Source organism: Alligator mississippiensis, chromosome 4, assembly GCF_030867095.1.
Source record: "Alligator mississippiensis isolate rAllMis1 chromosome 4, rAllMis1, whole genome shotgun sequence".
NCBI lineage: Eukaryota > Metazoa > Chordata > Crocodylia > Alligatoridae > Alligator > Alligator mississippiensis.
Genome location: NC_081827.1, coordinates 198864560 through 198885448, shown reverse-complemented (window position 1 = coordinate 198885448; position 20889 = coordinate 198864560). Strand labels below are relative to the sequence as shown.

At 43.0% G+C, this 20889-nt stretch overlaps 1 long non-coding RNA gene across 1 annotated transcript in view; it reads right to left on the bottom strand.

Annotated features, from left to right (window-relative positions):
• Positions 1–20889, bottom strand: part of LOC132250384 (uncharacterized) — a 228995-nt gene that overhangs the window by 134042 nt on the left and 74064 nt on the right. Inside the window, exon 3 of the long non-coding RNA XR_009462082.1 lies at positions 1553–1634. This is a non-coding gene — a long non-coding RNA (uncharacterized LOC132250384). The remainder of the gene's footprint in view (positions 1–1552; positions 1635–20889) is intronic.

The following is a 20889-nucleotide window of genomic DNA, read 5'->3' as shown; positions in this document are numbered from 1 at the left end:
GAACACAGCCTCTCTGCTATGTAGACCCAGCCCAGCCCCACACGAAGATCCAAGCAAGCAAGCGAGGGGAAGGAAGGGAATCCGCATGGCAGGGAGGTTCTGCTGTCCAACCTCCCCCCTAACCCAGCCACGCAGGGAGGAGACAGAGCCTTTTCTGTCTTTTCTCTGTGATAGCCCAGGGGCAGGGTTGGGGCCCCTGGGATGCTGGTGAAATGAGACCTACTTTGACTCAGGATGGGGTGTGGTACAGACATTTGATAAAGCGCTCTAACCTAAAGCACTTTAGTCAGATACCACATCCATCCAGGGTTAACAGAGCAGGATCCACCATTTTTAAAGAGCTCTCTGTGCCATCAACATATGTTCAGGTATGGCTTTAGAGTGCTTTCTGTGCACTTAAGTGTAACTTCTGTACAAGCCCTAAGTTATTAGCCACAGCAGAAACACAATTGTAGTATCTTACTCCAGCACCTTTATCATGGATTTGACTGTATAGCATCTATTTAGCAGGGAATGCTATAACTTCAGCTGCATGAGAAACCTTATAGACTCAACCCTGCAGTTTAATTTGGAGTTACTGGAAACATACCAAGCCCTAAATACATTTTTGGAAGTTTGAATATTGTGATTTCATTCCCCTATGGGGCCCCCATGTACAATCAAGGTGCAATGAATTTCTGTCCATGAACCCGGGAAGTGGGTAAGTATAGGCTGAAGTTGTTTGCACAAATTAGAAACTGGTTGTTTTCTGCACAACAACTATGAGATCTGTTTGGGTCTTCATAAAAAATACCTAGAAGCCATGAATATAAAATCATAAGTATCTTACAAGTTTTTAACCAATCTAAAAAAAATATTAAAAGAATATTTTTACTGAAATCTTTACAGACTTCAAACCATGCTTCACCTGCCATCATTTGGAATATTATTTTATTCCAGCGTTTTAAAATTAAATTTTATGAAAAGCCCAAGACAATTTGACAGCAGATTTTTAAAATCTTTCTAAAGATTGTAATTCATCGTTCTTTTTTTTAATTCCATAACATACCTTAGGTGCCATCTGCAAAACAAAATTTTGATAACCAATCTTAATGATTTTGTTGTTAACAATCATAAATTCATAGGAAAGTAGGGTGGCAAGGAACTCCAGGAGGTCACTCAGTCCAGTCCCCTGCTCAAGGCAGGATCATTCCTGACTAAACCATCCCAGTCAAGTGTCTAACCTTCTCTTAAATGTGTCCAAGGATTGAGATCACACAGCCTCTCAAGGCAGTCTGTCCCAATTCTTGACCACCCTCATAGTCAGGAAGTCCATCCCAATTTCCAACCTAAATTTCCTCTGCTGCAGTTTAAGACCACTGTTCCTAGTCTTGTCCCCTGTGGCCACAAAGAAAAAGCCAATCTCCATCCTCTTTGTAATCACCTTTTAGGCGTTTGAAGACTGATCAAATCCCCACCTCAGTCTTCTCTTTTCCATCCTAAATAATCCTAATTCTTTTAGCCTCCCCTCATAAAGCACATTTTCTGGGCCTTTACTATTTTTGTCACCTACCTCTGGGCTCTTTCCAATCTGTCCACATTTTTCTTAACGGTAAGGTCTCAAAGTGGACACAGTACTCCAAGCGAGTCCTCATCTGTGTTAAATAGAGAAGAATAATCACTTTCTTTCATTTGCAAGTGGCATTCCTGTTAATACAGCTCAGTAAGCTCTTGCCTTCTTTCTTTTCTTTGTTTTTTGCAACAAGAGCATACTATCAGCTCACATACAGCTTATGGTCCACTCTAACCCCCAGATATTTCTTTACAGTACTACAGCTCAACCAATCATTTCCCATGGAATTATTCCATCCTAAGACATGACTTTGCACTTGTTTTTGTTGAATTTCATCTGAATGATTTTAGAGCACTTCTCCAATCTATCTAGGTCATTCTGGATCCTAGCCCTATCCTCCAGAGTTTCTGTAACTCCACCCAGCTTGGTGTAAACCAGAAATTTGCACTCAGTCTCATCATCCAAATCATTAATGGAGATATTGAACAATACAGGACCTAGGACAGACCCTTAGGGATCCTATTTGATACCTTTTCCCAACTGAACATTGAGCCACTTATGACTACTTGTTAAACACAATGACCCAACCAATTGTGTGTCCAGCTCTCAGTACTTTCACCTAGTCCAGGGGTGGGCAAAATGCAGCCCGCAGGCTGGATGTGGCCCACCAGGCAATTCCATCTGGCCCACAGAGCCCCTAAAAAATTTAGAAAATTAATATTTATCTGCCCCGGTTGCCTGTCATGCAGCCGTCGATGGCTTACCAAAACTCAGTAAGCAGCCCTTCGCCTGAAATAACTGCCCACCCCAGACCTAGTCGGTATTTCCTTATGTTATTAATGAGAATGTTGTGGGAGACTGTCAAAAATCTTGCTAAAAATCAAGGTATATCACATCCACTGCTCTTCCCTCATCCATACAGCCTGTCTGCTTATCATAGCAGAAAATCAGGTGGGTCAGACATGATGTGGTAAATCAATGCTGATGTTCCCAATTACCTTTTTCTCCAGATACTTCAAAATGGCCTGAAATGGGTATTATATTTGTCCTTTTCCAATTATCTAGGACCTCACCCAACCTCTATGAATTATCAAAGGTGATAACCAATGGCTCTGAAATTATCTCAGCCTATCTGGCCCTGCCAACTTGACAGCATCTAGATTCTCTAAGTTGTCCCTGACCTGCTCTTCCACAGCTCTAAAATGTTGTCTCCTTCTATCTTTTTACTGCCAGTTGCACTTATCATCTGGTAGCTGACTTTATTCACAAAGACTGAAATAAAAAACATACTAAATACTTCAGTCTTCCTCACATCATCTGTAAAGATTGCCTTCTGCATTCAGTAATGGACCTATACTTTCTTTAGTCTTTCTTGCTTAATATACTTGTATACTAGGGCTGTGCAAAACTTCAGCTCTGCTGAATCAAATCAGGGACTTCAGCCCAATTTGGTGGCCGAATCTCCAAATCGAATCAGAGGACCCTTTAGTCTCTCTGAATCAAACCAGAACCCTCCAAATTGATTTGGAAAGATTCGGAGATTCGGACATAGACGCAGCTTTAAATGTTTTTTCTACATACCTCAAGGTAGCAGGCGGCTCATGAATGCTGTGATGGTGAGGCAGATGGAGCATCCCACAGGATGCAGGGGGGCTCCCCAGGACACCCAGCAGCAAACCCAGAAGTGGACCAGAAGTACTTCCGGTCCATTTCCAGGTCCGCCAGAGAGCGTGTCATGGGGCCCCCCGCAGCTCAGCGGCTGGGGCCTCCTGGGTCTGGGGGGGAACCCAGGGTCCCCCCGCAACTAATTGCTGAGCTGTGAGAGGATGGGGGGCCCCCAGCACGTTCTCCAGCAGACCTGGAAGAGGACTGGAAGTACCAATCCACTTCCAGGTTTGTCCCCAAGCACATGGAGAGCCCCCCTGCACTCCTGTGGGACACTCCGTCCGCCCTAACATCGCAGCATTCACAAGCCTTGCTGGTACCTCAAGGTATATAGAAAAAACTTTTGAAGCTGTGTCTATGTCTGAATTGCTGATTCTCTGAATCAGCATTGAATCTTCAGATTTGGATTTGGCCGAATCTAATCAAGGACAGTGATCCAAATCAATTAATTGAATCACTGTCCCCGATTTGGGCCAAATCCAAATTGAATAGGGCCCACTTTGCACACCCCTATTCTATACCCTTTTTATTGCCTTATGCCTCTTAGGTATTGCAGCTCAAATTCTGCTTTGGCCTTCTTTATCTTCACCCTCCATGCCTGTGCAATGCTCTTATACTCTTCCGTAGTACTATGACCAACTTTTCACTTTTCAGTATCTTTCAGAGAAAGATAAAATTCATTCCAGTGCTTCCAAGTGATGTATACTCTTCCAGATTAAGCTAGTCTTACTGATGAAAGATCTTCCTCAGCAAAAGAGTGCTTGAGGATGCAGCAAGAAATGCTTGATCACATAAAATAACATCCATTCATCAAAAGCAGATTCACTATCTGAGAATCTACCAAGGTTTTTAAGACCTGGCTAGACAAAGCCTTGACTCAGATGATATAGTTGAGGCTGGTCCTACTTTGAGCAGGGGGTTGAACTAGATGACCTCCTGAGGTCCCTTCCAACCCTAATTTTCTATGATTCTATCCTAACATAAAAGTGTACCATATTTACCTGAAACTGAAATGACTTTGAGTTTAAGAAAACCCCCCAATAATTCAGAATAATTATTTTCTAAATGGGAAATTTAGAAATTTGTTATAATATTCCATGTCTGTAATTTGATTTTTGGAGGATCATCTTAAATTCATCCTCCCACGGCTGCTGCAGGGCAAGCAGCAGCAGAGAGAGGCAGGTGCTGGTGGGGCAGGCAGCAGCAGAGCCGAGTGCCTTGCCCCTGGCCCTGTCTCCTTGTCACCTGCCCCCAACCACTAGCCCTATGGCTCTCTGCCCTCTTGGTGCTTGCACACCTCATGTCTGCCCCCACAGTGCCCGTGTCCCCTGCTACCTGCCCTCCCCAATTGTATCCCCCCCCCCACCCTTCCCCTGCTTGGCCCCAAACCACTTGCCCTCACTCCCACCTGCCTCCCTACTGTGCTTGCACCCCCAGGCCACCACTTGCCTCCCACTCCCGCCTACCCTCCTGTTTGGCTCCTTCTGCTGCCTGCCCCCACACCCACCTGCCTTTTACCTTCTCCTTGCATCTCCAGATCCTTCTGGGGCCCCAATCTGCTCAGAAGCAGGGAACACAGAGCATGTTCTGCCTCCAGACCCAGCCCAGCCATTCAGCAGTGATTGCAGCAGTGGGAGCTTCGGCCCCAGAGCTGCCACCACTTCTATGTAGGTGGGTTAGGAGCTGTAAGTGGTGGGGAACAGAGGCTGAGATGGGGAGGTGGCATGAGGGACAGCAGCTGCTACTCCAACTCCAACCTGAGGCGAGAGCCATAGGACTTCCTCACCTCCCTATATCTTTTACTCAGATATAAGACAAAAGGCCCTTTCCCCATGCTGAATAGGGGAAAAACTTCATCTTAGTTTCGAGTACAAATGGTATGTCTGCTTTTAAAGCCTCCCTCTTTGATTCTAATTATAAGAGGTTTCAGAGACAGAAGAATATTCTTCCAGACATCTGCAGCTCAGTTCCTTGCAATATTTTCTTCCTGTCTAGTTTTAAATGACTCACTTAAATGAAACTTTCTCCATTTCCCATGGGAAACTATTCACCAAACTAACATAATATCACTAAGATATTTTCCTTTAAAACTCAACCTTAGTATTTATTTTCTGAATTTTGTCCCAAGAGGAATAACATTCATTTTTCTTTTATAGTCTCCTTCTACTTTTCTGTCAGGAAAATGTTTCCTGAGCCATAAAATAAACCATTTGTGAGGCAGGACTCACCTGATTCTGGAAACAGGACAGAATGACAACATCTTTGCTAACTATTTGAATTAAGTTCTTTCTTCTGGTCTTTACTTGGAGTTAAAGAAAAGAATATTACTTAATATATTTAAAATGTAGGTTTTTTTCTGTAAATGGTATTTTCTACAGATATACTGTGTATACTTTTCATTCTAACTTTTATATTTTTATTGCTGCTCATATTAGTTTGGCAAATGCTCAACATATATATTAAAGTGCTGTGCTAAACAGGGGTGAACTGAAGTACATGCTTGTTGAATAAGACCTGAAACCCCCAAGAGATTTTTCTTTGTTTTGTTTTCTTGGTCCCATGGAGTGGTTTAGGTTTTAATAGAAAGATGTTAAAGTAGGGTTACCATATGTCCGAGTTTTCTTGGACACGTCCTCTTTTTAGATCCTTCAATCTTCATCCAGGGCGGTTTTTTTAAATATGATCAAATGTCCGGGATTTTGCTCTGCTCAGCTTCAAAGTTTTTCCCAGCACTTTGCAGTTTGCCCAAGCAAGGAGCTGCTTGGGGCTGGGAGCAGGGCGCACCCACTTGTGGCTGGCATATAGCCAGTCAGGGGGTGGGAGCAGCCCAACAGCTGGATATAGGTAAGTCTGCAGGGGTTGGAGGGCCAGGACTTGGTGTGTGTGTATGCATGCATGCGTGTGTGGGCACATGTGTGCGAGAGGCAGGTCTGGGGCTATAGCAGGACAGGGGAGGTTCCTGCCCCTCCAGCGGGGGAAGGGGGCAATGGGGGCCCTTCAGGGGCAGCAAGGCACCAGAGCCAGTGCCTGTGCTCACAGGGGCAGGGTTGGGGAGAGCAGGAAGCTGCAGGTTGGGGGTAAGGGGCACCAGCAGGGCTGAGGGGTCTGTGGCTTGGGAGTAAGGGGTACCAGGGGGGCAGGGGGCTATGAATCAGGAGGGCAGGGCACTAGCAGCACCAGGAGGTTCTGGGTTGGGAGTGAGGGGCACCAGCAGAGATGAGAGGGCTGCAGGTTGGGACTGCGGAGCACTAGCATGGCCCGGGGGACCACTGTGGTTTGAGAATGAGGGGCATTGGCAGGGCTAGGATCTGTGGGTCAGGAGTGAGAAGCAGCAGCAGGGCTGGGGAGGCTGTGGCTTGGGAGTGAGGAGGAATAGAATGGGCAGGGGCAGGGCACCGGCATATCATTGCCCTCCCCCCGCAGTCATGTAGCCCCTTCCTCCCCCCTGCTTAACAAGTGCCCTTTTTATGGAACTAGAAATATGGTAAACCTAGTTGAAGCACATGCTTAATTCTAACTATACATGGACAGTCCACTACTTACAGGGTTAAGCAACATGTTGAATCTTTTGTGTGACTATTTCAGCAGCACTGAAACCCCTTGCTGTGGCTGATGAGATGTTAAATGCTCCTCCTACAAGGATCAACCAACATTTTCCAAATTACCTCACTCACCCTGCCAACAAACCAAACCTTTAGTGATATCACCACTAAGTCATTCACCACAATTTAGACAACACTGAATACTTTTTTTCCAAACTGTTCTAGTAACCTTTAAAGAATTAAAAAAAAAAAAACTTGAAAGAAGGAACAAGCTGTACACATCAAGTCATAATGTGTGCTATGTTTTCACAAGTTATAAATACCCTTTAACAACCAATTTGAAATTCTGTTGTCCATAAATGATTCATGAGAGGGTCTGTCTAAGGAGTGATGTGAGTCTTATATCATACTGACCACTATACCATTCTATTTATTATGAGGATTTAATTAAACTATCTTTAAAAAGAACCAGGGTTCTTATACTGAAAGACCCTGATCGTTTCAATTAATTCAAAGTTAGGAGTTAGTCTTTAAAGCAGCTTTCCCTCACTGTAATTTTCATCTGTTAAAACTCAGTGAATGAAACAATAAACTTATAGCATTCTAACAATGTTAAAAATAATAGTAGCAGAGGATTAATTTTGCTTGCATTGTTATACACCTCTGACACTACAATAAAAAGGTTGCTTCTTAAATATAGCACAACATAAGGTCAGGATGAAACTAAGTTCAAATAAAAAAGAAAACAGAATGTGTCTTCTAACATAAAGCACAGAAAAAAATGTTTTATCATGCATGAGATATGAAATGACAGAGCTACTTCTTATAACACACGTAAGGAAGAATGCAGTGGGAAGAAGTAATACATTTTTATGAATATACATTCACTCCAGCATGAATTCTCCCACTTTTGAACAGCAGGAAGAGACAACAGATGAACACTCAGAAGTTAAAACTAAAACCTCAATTTACCTGCCCCCACTCCAGGACAGGCTGGACAAACATCAATCTGAGCTCCCTCTCCTCTCTTCTCCCAACCCCCACCCTCCCATTGTGCAGACAGCACCCGGTGTGGGGTGGGGCTGGAGTGAATCAGCTGAACTGCCCGATCAGATGGAAGTTAACAAAGGCGTTTCACTTTGGAGCACCTTCATCTGGACACTCATTACATTAGGCATAATTTGTCAGGTGATTGGGGCCTTTTAAAGTGATCTGCAGCAGCGTACTTCTATAAGGGCATGGCTGTAGAATGCTTTCAAGGGGCCCTAATCACGAGATAGATTAACCCTCTTTATATGAGGGTTCAGATGATGTAACTTCTGTCTACACACGGACTGCATACACATGCAAATTAAAGCTGGATAGAAACCAGCTACTACACATTTTTTAGCAATAACTTTATACTTGATTGAACCTTTTCAAGGTGCAATAGTTAATTTGCACCTGTAGTCAATCTAGATTTACTGCACAATTAACTGGGTACTTGAGTAATAGATATACCATATAGACAGGGAGTAACAAGCATTCAGATTCTTGTGGCTTGAGCCACAGTTAGAATTAGGAATGAGCCACAGTTAGAAACCAGAAGCCAGAAACTCAAGCTTGAGGTAACAGAGCAACAAGGCTCACATTTGTAAACCATATAATATTAAGCATCCTTAAATCCACGGCAATATAACATACATCTTGGTGAGTGAAGAGTCCCTGTCTGTGCTCCCCATGTTCTACTTAAAACAGAAGTTAGAGATTTCTAGGAGTGTTTCTGTGTTTTAAAATCCTAGAATAAAAAGAAGTCCATAATAGTTAAGGGCCAGATTTTCCAAGGTATTTCCAGACCTAAAGATGCATATGGCACCAAGCAGGATTTTCAAGAGTACCTACACAGGTTAGGCACATTGATCCCATTATAATAAGGCATTTTTTGAAAATCCCAGTATCTACTATTTGCATTTTATGCACCTAGGTCACTAAAACTTTATCTGTTACACTCTAAGCCATTACCATGCTTAAACATGGTGAACAATCAAATAAGATGAAGCGGTTCCTTCCACACAGGGTCCTCAGTAGGCATGACTGAAATGCCTTCCACAATAAAAGGACTGTCATCTGAAGGAAAAAAGTACCAGTTTAACAGTATCCTTGCCCCCCCGTAAACTTTAATTGTGGAAGATTCATTCTCTTTTAGGCTCATTTACTCAGAAGCAGGTGCCCAAGATTACATAGAAACACCATTTTTTCAATTTACCATTCTTTACTCACAGAAGTGTATGCAAGAAACTTGTAAAATGAAGAACCATAAAACTTAAAATTTGATAGCTGAGGGAGAACACAAGTCACAGCTCTGCTGTATCTACTTTTTTCTCAGAGACCTGAGGAAGAGTACAGAAGTCAGGTCTCTGAGCTGACCCAGGATAGCTATAAAACTAGCTAGTTTGGGTTCTTAGTAGTGGTATAGGTATAGAAGCATACAGGTAATGCAAAAGCTTGCCTTTGTCCCTCCTAACCATATGGTTGGTCCAATAACAATTATCACCCACAAAAATCTTCGTCTCTTACATTTTTCTGAGATCATCACAGCTACTACATCACCTCAACACTTCTACAAACTTTGTAGATGGCATTCAACAAAGTATTCTTTTTTATGCTTTTGTTGCCTGCATGCATCTTTCTATATAGTACTGATGAAGATGTGATTTTGGCCTGAATGGCCAATCACAGAGTTAAATGGCACTAATATTTGTTTATTAGAAAATAAACTTCAAAGAGCTCTAGGTTTAGTTATAGTGTTTAATTTTTCTGACTCATTGCCAATGAGTACATTAACTGTGGGAACATTCCAACATCATCACAGTATGAACTGCGGGATGCACTGCTTTGTTTTATTTCTGGCCCTCGACAGCAGTAGGATGCTATTGGTTAAAAATCACCCTTCTAGTGAGGTTTAGTCTGAACTCCTTCATTTTTTATCCTTTGGTCAATTCCTGTAGAAAGCCTCACTAAATGCAACTCCAACACCCCAGAACTCATGACCTGACAGACTGAAATCAGGTCACATAAATCAAAAAGATTCAGCTATGCATCTGTGTAATATATTTTAAAGGAAGGAAATCCCAAATTTGCTTTACTAAAATTATATTGTGGTTAACTTGGACAAGCTGAAATGCTAAAAACTCTTATACCTGAGTCTATCTAATGGAGTTTAAAAACAAAGGATCATCATATAGTTCCAGGGATGTGGGCTGATTGCTACAGTTTAAGATAGAAACTTCCTTAGATAACGAATTTTAATTCTCTATGTGGTTCTTAGTATAATTCTGTTCTCCTTTCAATTAGAAGCCATTTTAGCAAAGCACACAGTTTTTGCTGGATTTCTGGGTGGTTACTTAAGACAAATTTCACCTAAGTGCAATAAAAAAAAATCTTTAATAATCACTTTATTAACCTGAATATAAGACGACCCTGAGCTCAAGACAACCCCCCAATATTTAGATTCTATACATGGAAAAAGTATACATTTATTATAATTTTTCATGTATACAATGTAGTTATTGGAGGATCACCTTATATTTGCCCTGCCCTCAATACTGCAGACAGTGTGGGGCACAGCCAATGAGGGCTGCAATAATGGGGAAGGCAGTAGGAGACAGACAGTGGAAGAAGCAGTGTGGGGAGGCATGCAGTAGGGCACATGGCAGGGGCAGTAATGGGGCAGGCAGTTGGGGGCAGTGAGGGAGCCAGTAAGGGGCAGGTGCGAGGGATGGTTGAAGAGGCAGTAAGGGGGCAGGTGGTAGACAGAGCAGTGGAGGACAGGGAATAGGGAGACAGGTAGTAAGGGGCAGGCAGTGTGGGAGGCATGCAGTTTGTCTCCCGCCATGTGTCTCCCTCTACTTACCCCACTTGTGCCTACCCTCCATAGCCTCAAGTCCCCGCCCCTCCAAAGAAACAGTTTCTTTCCTCCAAAGAAACAGTTTAAAACGTAGTCTGAAAAATGGTGGAGGCCTGCAACTTCCTTTCTTGTCTCACTGAGTGCCCACTTCTGCTAACCATTACTCACTCATACGACTAGTGCTTCCAGTTACTTACATGCTTATTACACTGTTCACTTGTGTAAGCATATTTGAGATCTAACTCAATATCAAATGTAACCTAAATTTAAAATTAGCCTAATTTATTGTAGTTATATATGGTGTTCCTTTTTACTAGAATGCATTCATGTCATTAAATGCCTCATGTTTTATCAGCAGGCAGCAGCTGTTACTTTTCTACAAATTACCCATCTCATTAGAACACTTCATTACAATATTTTTCAATGTAAAAATGATCATATTAACCAAAAATATGGGAAATTGTGACAGATATAGTATGGGTGATGTTTTATTAGAAATTTCATGCATATTAACAAGTACAATAAGTCTTAGTGTCAAAATTATCCTCAAAGTAACAGTGCAATTTTATGCCTCTGTAAAATAGACGGAAAAACCCCCATTGACTTAACTGGGAACAAAATCAGGCCATAAGACACATAAAATAGTGGATGATGAAATACAAAGTCCTGGAAAGTTCATTAATAAGTTTGTGTTCATTTGAGACGTCTCCATGGGCAGTATATTGAATAAACTCACAAATTTAGCTCAAATACCACAATGATGAGGTTTGTCTGACTATTCTTTTAAATAAAAGGCCATGAAGTATTTAAGTGCATTTAGCTAAAAAAAATATAGATTAAGTGACTGTGAGATTTGCTGTAAAGGTCTTTTAGAAATTTTACCTGCTATTTGCTATTGACTTTTTTTTCCTTCAGGCATCACCTATCTACTCTCATTCCCAAGAGATCAGAAAGAGCACTGCAACCTCACAGCCAACAAGTTCTAGGAACCGCTAGAATTTAGTGTTACTCATTCACCTCAGAGGAACAATTTGCTGGAAATATTCACAAAGATGCAAATTCACTAGCAGCTAGTTAGTTTAGGAAAAAACATATAAGACTTTCTCACCTTCCCCCAAGCAGTGAGTGGATAGAACATTATGCCCAGCCCAGAGCAAAGGAGCCATATGAAAACTGCCTTGCTCTGAGGGAAAAGCTCTCTCTCCCAGGGAATAAAGGATAATCTTATTTGTCCTATTTACTCAGTTGTTGGGAATGTGGAGGGAAATAATATATGAGCAGCCAAAACTCAAGATTTTCTTATTAGCCTATTCCCAGCCTATGGTTATTCAACTAGGCAGAATGCTATACCTGTGTTCATATTGAAATCAGTTATGTTCCACTTTAGAGCTGTTTTTTATACACATAGTAGGCAATGCTGTAATGAGGTCCTTGTTTATTTTGCAACCTTAATCCTTCATAAATGTTTTATTCAAATGCAATACAAAGTTTATCACATTGGCTTTACCCTCTCTTGCACACAGTTTTCCATACTGTGTCTTACTAACGTAACTATGCTAATAAATATGTTTCTTCCCTCTCAAAACCTAGCTTCTGTCATATCTGTTTACTACTCCTTGAACATAAATCCAATATTACCAAATCAAGAACTCCCTTGGGGCAAATTTATCATTGAAAAAAATATGTAATAGTCATGCCTGAAAAATTAATTACATGTTCAGCATATTTCATAAATAGACTAGCTGCTAACAAATATACCCCGGAGCTGGCTAGTCCCACCCATTGTTGTGGACCAGTTATACAGGATTTCCCAAAATATTTAATATGAGATACATTTCATTTAAATGATGCTGAAGGATACTTTAAAACTAATACTTAAAAGTTTCCAGCCTGTCCTTCATTTATTCCTCAACCATGTCTAGACTTTGTAGTAGATACCAGATTCTGCCCATTTGAAGAAAAGATATTTCATAGATATAACAAGGAAAACTTTTTTTGAAAAGCTAATGTACCTGCACCTGTGCCACAGGTTCCTCAAGAAAGCACTTGCTTGGGAGCCCCAGCTTTACACAGTCATTTGGACAGAAAGCAGGGCAGTGTGGCACAATATAGTTTAGGTCATTCAGAGAGGCATGATTTTTTCATAGTCTACAGCCTACTTTAGCCCCTAGTCCCTTGGACAACAAGATTTTAGGACTTTAGCTCTTCAAAGGAATAAAGTGCATCCAGAGTCACAAGCAACAAGGCAGGCAGCTCTTCTTAAGCAAAAAAGAAACTTTGACCCAGAATGCCTATCCCCAGGCAGTCTGTGTCAGGAAGAAAAAACACCCCAGCTATTTTCTCTTCCCCTCTGCAGCTCATCTCATTGACACCTCTACCATCCAACTTACACTGGCCCTCATTTCCTCCTTTGGGTATCCCAGACTGCCTTTTTTTAAGGCAGCCTCAGCTTTAAAGAGAGAAAATTGGCAAGGGGATTCTTCAGGTGCTCAGACTGGAGTCCACTTGGTCCTAAACTTTGTCTTCATGGGCAAATCATCCCACTTATCTCTTTAGGTTTATTTCCCACTAACAGAGCACTGCAGGTTTCCCCAGATCTAGCTTCTAATCCAGTTAACCCCTTCTTTCCTGGTGTACCTGTTAAGCAGGGAAACTGAGCCATGCAACGTCATTTTGACAGGATCATATTTAAACCATAAATATCACAACAAAACCATAGCCTGCACAACATGTTACCCTACAAGGACCTAATCTAGTGCCCAGTACCATGGCAAGGAAGTTTGGTGCCCCAAGGGAAAACCCACAGCGGCAGCCCACCCTCGCCCTGCACACAGATCCAGGAAGCACATGTCCCCGTCTGTCCTTCCCCACCCCCCACCCCCGCCCATGCTTCCCCAGGAGTGCAAGAAGCAGTAGGAGCCACCATCCCCCCATTGCCACACCACCCCAAATGAGTTGCTTGTGGCTCCGTCCCACATCTCGCCTCATCTGGGCAGCACCTGTTGGTGCTGCCTTACCTTGGTGCCCTGGGCTGCTGCCCCGCTCACCACCCCACGTTTACTACGGCAGTGCTAGTGCCAGTAAAGTCAACAGCAGCCTTTCTATTTACTTTAACTGGGAGAGCGTTAGAGACTATGTTGAGAATCCAGAATTGTTCTTAGATTTCGTATTTTCTTGAATCTTTGTAAAAAGATTTCACTAAAGCATAAACTCAAGGTCACCGAATGCAGTTGGAGATTTTCCATTTAAAAGCAATAAAGGTAGGGATTTTGTTCATGTGTAGTCTTCCTTCTGTCAAACACAGATATTATGGGGTTAATATGATTTCTTAGTAATGTGGATGTCTTCACACAAATTTTGTGCCTCATTTTGATTCTCCAATCCAGAATGAGAATCCCAACTAGTATTTCTTTACCAGATTGAATACTAATTCCATGTGCTAATTTATATTGGCTGAGTAATAAACAATCTGTAGCCTAGCAACTAGCTACCAATGGAATATACAGGACGTTGGGAAAACATCAGGTTTTGGCTGGATTCTCAGATTTTTAGGGGATTTTCTGTTCTAGGATTGCCTTCATAACCCCAAGCCTTGCACCTGTGGATGTGCCCCACAGCTGGTGAAACCATGAATGTCACTATGTGGAGAAGAGAGGGGTAGAGGAAATCCATACATGCCAGAAGGAACCCAAATCCTGAGGTCTCATGTTCTAGAAAATAATAGCAGACATTTTTCTGGATTATATATATAATTTTTTTTAAATCCCTTATATATATAAATAGCAAAGAGTTACAGCATGAGAAAGGAACAGCAATTTCTTCTCTTTTTCAAATCTCCACTGTAGGCTGTTGGACTTGATTTCCAGATTTAAGTGAAGCTATTACTGAGCCAAAGAGCAAGCAGAAGAGGTTGACAGAGGGCCTGAGTCAGGGCTCTCAAGTACTTTGTTTGACTCTGATCAATACGTCTTTGTTTAGCTATAAGAAGCATTTTGGCTTTTCTACAGTGGCAGGTGGCTATCAGTTCTAGTAAACTGTTTTCCTGGTTACAGCATCAAGGAATCCCTAACAATCTTCAGTAAAATCACACTGCAGATTATGGGCTAGAATCTATAGTCTTCATTCATTCTTCCCTCAAGCAAAACTGTATTGGACAGACAGAAAGATCGAGGGCAGACAGAAAGTTTCTCTTGTATAGCTGCTTGGATGAATTTCCCATGCAAATCCAGCATGAAGTATTGCTATACTATTTTAAGCCAATGATTTGATATTTCATTCTGCAGAGTTATCTTCCCTACCTCTACCACTCTGTCTCCTTCAAAGCTGCCATTTTCACAGCCAGACAGACATGCCCTTACTTTATCTGATTTTCTGTAGCTGGGATCTAAAGTTTGACATGTGCACTGAAGGTTCAAAATCCAGGCATTTCTTAGGGTACATCTTCCTGACGTAAAGCATTACTAAGCTAAGACACGTCACCATTTGGCTGAAACCACTCCACACACACTAGCAATTAAACTTGTGTTAGCATTAAAATGTGTTAATGCAGCCTTTCACAGCCTGTGGGTGCCTGTGCAGCATTGCACTAAGGCTAAAAATAAATATGGCACAAGTGGATCAGCTGTACCAGTACACAGTGGAACAGGTGTGGCCTGTCTCAGCACAGCTCTGCTTCCAATGCACCTGTGTTATTTACCCCCTTGAATTCTTTTGACTAGATCCTATCCTCATCTACAGATGCATGATTCTTATCAAAATCCCTGAGCAGACTTTGGCCCAGAATGTGTAACTCCACATTAAGAGAGAGAAGTTATTAGCAGTGTTAGTCTAAAGCCCGGCAGAAGGCAGAGTAGAAATGCACCTTATAAATTACCTAAATCAGAAATTGATAAACTTTTGGGAGCCAAAGCTCATTTTATCCTATGTTGTGAAAGGACATTCACAGAGAAGGCTATCAAATGCCGTGATCTGAATACAAAAGACAGGAAAGGGAGTGGTGAGAAGCAGTGGCAACGCATAGGGGGTACACGGGAGTGCACATCCATGTGCATGTGCACCTCCTGACTGGCCGCACTCACCGCTTAGGCTATGGGCAAGGGGGCAGGCAGGAGCACCGGTGCCCCCCTTGCAAGCACCAGCTGGGGAGTGGAGTGCCGTGGTTCTCCCAAAAGCAGCTGCAGCCACTTCTGGAAGCAGCCGCAGTGATTGGATGCAGCGATTGTCCATCTTGCGATTGGCCTCCCCCCCCCCGGTCGGTGGGATCAGTCGTGGGGGGACCCCGCGGTTGCTGGGGGGGCACATGCCACCCCTAAGGGGGCATCAGTTACCTATGGTGAGGAGAGTGCTGAGAGGCAAACAAGTAAATAATATAGGGACAAAGGGCTCAGAAAACCTAATCCAGGTAATGGGATAAGAATCCATAGCTCCCATTCAGATCATATTTAATACAATCCAGGCTGTGGATGATTTCTTGTTCCATAATTTTACATTCAAGTTGTATTTGAAAGTTTCACTGTATAACAAGTGATACTTTGAGATCAGCAATGGAATGTCCAGGAAGGGTAATAAGTAAAAGCCTTCTGCTACAGGCTTCTGTGCATTTTCGGACTTAAGGTCAGATCAGAATCCCCTCGATCTTTCTGTCTGTCCAATACAGATAACAAAGGGGCACTGCAAGCAGGTGATGGTACATATGATGTTGGTAGAGGTACAGATGAGTTAACCTCATATGTTATAGTCCATGTTATTTGGTCCAGTGATGATGTGGTCTGTATTGATGAGGGGGTAACTGAGGGCAACCCTTGCAATGAGAATAGGAATTAGGTAGTCTGTTGCTTGAAAGATGCTGTTTAAGGTTGGGGATCTGTCTGTAAACCAGGACAGGTTTGCCTCCCATGACTCCATAGAAATGGTCACAATTTTCCAGGAGGGGTGGAAGTCATTAAAGATGTCTGTGTCCAAGGTGTTCAAGATAGTGGCTATAAGTGACAACCAGAGGAATTCTGTAGTCCTCATCTCAGGGTTGGTACTGTAGTAGAATGGAGATGTTATTGATTTGAGTGGCTACATTTTTTGGATTGTATTATAAGTGTACGATTTCCTGATCCAAGTCCTTAAGGTAGGTGGGATCAGAGCAGATATGGTTGTAATAGAGCTTGGCTATAGACAGTGGATCTAGTGGTCTGTTTAGGATGAAAGCTGATGGCATGAAGGTAGCTATAACAAATCAGTGGGTTTTTAATACACTGTCACCACTGAAAACCTTCACTGCAGTGTCTAAGAAATGAATTTATTGGATAGAGTATTCTAGAGTTGGTTTGATGCAGAGGTGTAAGTTAAAGACCTGATAGAATTTCTCTAGAAATTCCTTCCCATGTGCCTATATGATAAAGATGTCACTAATGTACCTTAGGTAAAGCAGCGTGATGACAGGGTGACTGAAGAGGAAAAAAGAGACTTCAAGGCCTGTCATAAATATTGTGGCATACTGGAGGGCCACACATGTACCCATGCCAGTGCTGTTCTCTTGTAGATACAGGGAATTTCCTAATCTGAAATACCTGTGTGTGAGGACAAAGCGCAGGAGAATGCAATGGAAAGAAAAGCAGCATCCTCATCAGGATAATATTCTTTACAGCTTATAATCCATCCTCATGGGGGATGCTGGTGTACAGAGATGTGACATTACTGGTAGGTAATATGGTGTTTTCTGGAAGCTTGCCAATGGTGCCGTTTCCTTAGCAAACTTGTGGTGTCTTTCAAATAGCTGGTAGCTCCAGTGCCATAACGGAATAGGATACAGTCAATGTAGCTAGAAACCCCCTCTGTGATGGTGGTAATGCCAGATACAATAGGGCATCCTGGATTTGTAGCTCTATTCTTTTGGGTAATAAGTAAAAGTTCCCTGGCCTGGCTTCGTGGAAGGTAGAAGCATTAATTTTCTCCTCTGTTTCCAGAGGTAGTGTCTTTAAGAGGCCACTTAATTCCTCCTGGTATTGTACTCTGGGGCCCCTGATGGGGCTGCAGCACTCAGGTGGAGTTCAGGAGCTATCCTACTTGTGCTCTGTATTGATCTTGTCTGTGGTGGGTTGATCATTGACTGGCCCCTTGTCATAGAAATATTCCCTTAGTCTTAGGGGGTGGGAAAAAGCCTTGAGGCTTCAGCCTCGAGGCATACATCTGCACCTTACTGAGTTGTGGAGTGGGCAGAAAGAAAGACTATGGAATAGTCCAGACACTTCAGCTAGGTTAAGACTGTGGTTATTAGAAGGCCTTAGCATGTTGTGGAAGATTTAAAACAGATGGGGCTGGGTGTACATCTCATACTCAAATCTTCCCTAGTCTCTGGCATTTGTTCTAAGAAAATGAATGCCATTTTCAAGACTAAAGACAACAATGTCTGCTTTTTCACTTTATTTTTTTGGGGTCCAATTTCCAAAACATTTTTAAATTTAATCTTTGCATAAAGATAAACTATGCAACAAATAGGATTTTTAGCCAAAGCTTACAGTATGAGCATGCCAAAATATGCATGTTGCAAATTAATTACCTTCATATGCTGCTGTCCCCACTGTCTTGGTCTGCCAAGGGCAGAAAAAGCTCCATAGCTGCTTCTGCCATGCTCCATCTGGACTGTGTGGGGAGCCAGACTCAACCAAGCACAGGAACAGTAGTGTTCCTTGCCAGGAAGGGGGAACTCACCTCCCACTGAGAATGGGAGGGAAGAGGAGGGGAGGAAAGGGTTGAGGACCTGCATTAAGCATGGAGGGGAAGGGGGGAAGTCCTACCTGGCTAGGCAAAGCCTTGGCTGGGATGATCTAGTTGGGGATGATTTTGCTTTGAACCGGGGGTTGGACTAGATGACCTCCTGAGATCCCTTCCAGCCCTCACTTTCTATGATTCTATGAAACAGGCAATAAACAAGCGTTGGAGTTGATGCATGGTACTAAGGCTCAGTGATTCTCAACTGGAGTGCTGCAGCAGCTGGCCTCTGTGCCTGTCTGGTACCCCACACTTGCTGTAGCATCCCAGAGACAAGTGGCTGTGCTTCTGGGGACTCTGTTCCTGGACTACCTGCTACCTAGCTGACCCTGTGCCATCTGTTACCAAGGTTTGGGCAGCCTATGCCACTGCAGGTGTATAGGAAACTGTGGGGCCATGAAACCACACTGCCTTCCTCATGATACCCATCATTCTTGGTTTTGTAAGCTCACATGCTCTTCCTGCCTTTTCAGGAGGAGCATGTCAGCCCGCAAAACCAAGAATGATGGGTAGGTATCATGAGGAAGGCAATGATGGGGTTCCAAGAGCCATAGAAGCAAGGCAAAAATGAACCAATAAATTAGTTATTGTCAGCCTTTGTAGACAAAAGGCAGCCCCTTTGAAAATACCAGCTCCTAGTTTTCACTTTTTTGACTACAGAAAAATAATAAGAGTAACTCTTCTGTTACAAAGAAGTCAGAAAGACCCCAACAGGTAGAGTGTTATTAACAATATGAATTACTATTTGAAATCTCTGGATTTGTCTTGTGACTCATGCCTGCATATGTAACAGGGCTAGTATCCTTAAAAAGATCTCAAGGCACCCTAGGGTGCTGGGGCACCCTGGTTCAGAATCAATGCAATAAATGAGATGACACAGCATGCTTTGGGTGCATATGTTAAGTGAAAAAATACTTCAGACAGAGTTGAAGCACTGAGAGAAGTGTACCAGAGCTGCTGCTATTGCATTCAGAGTTTGAATACAAATATGTACCCTGCACATATTTAACTATACACATTTTATTTGTACCATAAATCAGAGCTTTGTCACATGCACACTTTCTGAAATGTCATTTCTTAAACACCAATGTGTTACATGTAACACATGGTTCTCAACAATTACCTCAGTGGAAATCTTGATCAAATCTGCCTAGCTCCCCATCAGGCCACTGTCAGCACGATCAGGCAGCAAACACTGGATTTCACTGCATTCTGTACAAGTTAGATAATGTATGGGGTATTTGGGTGGTGGGAGACTGCAAGCACAGTTAGCTATTTCATTCCAATCAGGATTAAGAGCTGCACACATTTCTCTTATAAGATCACACCAGGATTTCATGAGCAAAACCTCTTAGGAGCTGAGGGAAGGCTCAAGCTGATGAGGGAAATCTCAAAATATTATAAGTACAAAGTTGAATATTTCATAGATTTCATAGACATTAAGGCTGGAAGGGACCTTGGAAGATCATCAAGTCCAGCCCCCTGCCCAAAGGGCAGGAAGTCAGCTGGGGTCATAGGATCCCAGCAAGATAAGCATCCAGTTTCATCTTGAAGGTGTTCAATGAAGGCGCTTGAACAACCTCCGGTGGCAGGCTGTTCCAGACCTTGGGGGCTCAGACAGTAAAGAAATTCTTCCTTATGTCCAGCCTGAAACGATCTTGTAGTAGTTTGTGACCATTCGACCTCGTCATCCCTTGGGGCGCTCTGGTGAACAAACGTTCCCCCAGATACTGGTGGTCACCCCTGATAAACTTGTAGGTGGCCATCAGATCACCCCTGAGCCTGCGCTTTTCCAGGCTAAAGAGCCCCAGGGCTCTCAGCCTGTCATCGTAGGGTCTGCTTCCCTGACCTCTGATCATGCGCGTGGCTCTTCTCTGGACTCTCTCAAGCTTCTCCACATCCTTTTTGAATTGTGGAGCCCAAAACTGGACGCAGTACTCCAGCTGCGGCCTCACTAAGGCCGAGTACAGGGGGAGAATGACGTCCCGGGATTTGCTTGAGAAGCATCTATGGATGCAAGCCAGCATTTTGGTCGCTTTACTAGCCGCAGCATCGCATTGCAGGCTCATGTTCATCTTGTGGTCAATGATGACCCCCAAGTCTCTTTCTTCCATAGTGCTAGCCAACATAGCACTGCTGAGCCTATAAGGATGCTGCGGGTTTTTTTTTCCCAAGGTGGAGAACCTTGCATTTATCGGCGTTGAACACCATCAGATTCTCGTCCGCCCACTTGCTGAGCCTGTCCAGGTCAGCCTGGATCATCCGCCTGTCTTCTGGTGTGGATGCTTTGCCCCAAAGTTTGGTGTCATCTGCGAACTTGGCCAGTCCGCTTCTGACTCCAGTGTCCACATCATTAATGAAGATGTTGAACAGTATGGGTCCAAGGACAGAGCCCTGGGGGACCCCACTGGTCACAGGACACCACGATGAGTGACTTCCATCAATTACTACCCTCTGGGTCCGACCCCGAAGCCAATTTTCCA